Here is a 955-nt window from a genome sequence, read left to right as displayed (position 1 = left end):
GGGACATTCTGTCACTGGGCTATAGTTGGGCTACATCTGGCTGATATTTGGGCTACATTTGTTTTTTTTTGTCTCTGGCGGCCATCTTTGGGCTACATTGGGCTTCATTGGGCTACATTGGGCTACATTTGGGCTCCAACATATATATAGCCCAATGTAGCCCAATATATATTTTTCAAAGTTAATTTTCGTAAAAACCACTGGAGCATATATCTTGAGACATAGCAAAGGCACATCGGGCTACCAGTCCCTACAATTTTGCCAAGTTTCGTGGAAATCCATTCAGCCGTTCGAGCTAAAAGTGAGTCCAACCGCCCTATGGAAAACTCAATGTTAAAAACACGTTTTGGGACCCCCCTTTTTTCTCGGCCCCCGCTTGACGAAACCCCCCCAAATTTTCAGGGGCTGCTCAGAAACAAAATGTTCCATTTTCCAGAAAATTTCAGCCAATTCCGTCCTCAAACGCCAAAGTTATTCAACATAGAATTTTCAAAAATCCCATAGGAAAAAAATCCTAACTATATATACCTACTGGCGACCGCCAGTAGGTAATATATATATATATATATATATATTCTATTTATTCTATCTTTTGCAGTGCCATCATCCCCCTTCACAAAAGTGAAGGGGGGTGATGGCACTGCAAAAGATAGAATAAATCGTTATACTGTTAAACTGTGGGAGTGCTGCGTGTTATTTGCTACTTGCAACTTGGTGGAGGAATATATATATATATATATATATATATATATATATATATATATATATATATTTACTGAAAAAACCATAGGTTTCAGACATGTTATATTACATCATTCATGACATGGTCAGTGGCATCACTGATGACATCTCAAATGACATCACTGATGACATCATCCAGTGAATGTGGTTTGGTTCGATATTTAAATATGTATTATATATATATATATATTAATATACATATAGAGCAATCTGC

This window comes from Lissotriton helveticus, chromosome 4_1, assembly GCF_964261635.1.
Source record: "Lissotriton helveticus chromosome 4_1, aLisHel1.1, whole genome shotgun sequence".
In the NCBI taxonomy this organism is placed as follows: domain Eukaryota; kingdom Metazoa; phylum Chordata; class Amphibia; order Caudata; family Salamandridae; genus Lissotriton; species Lissotriton helveticus.
This window is presented reverse-complemented; position numbering follows the sequence as displayed.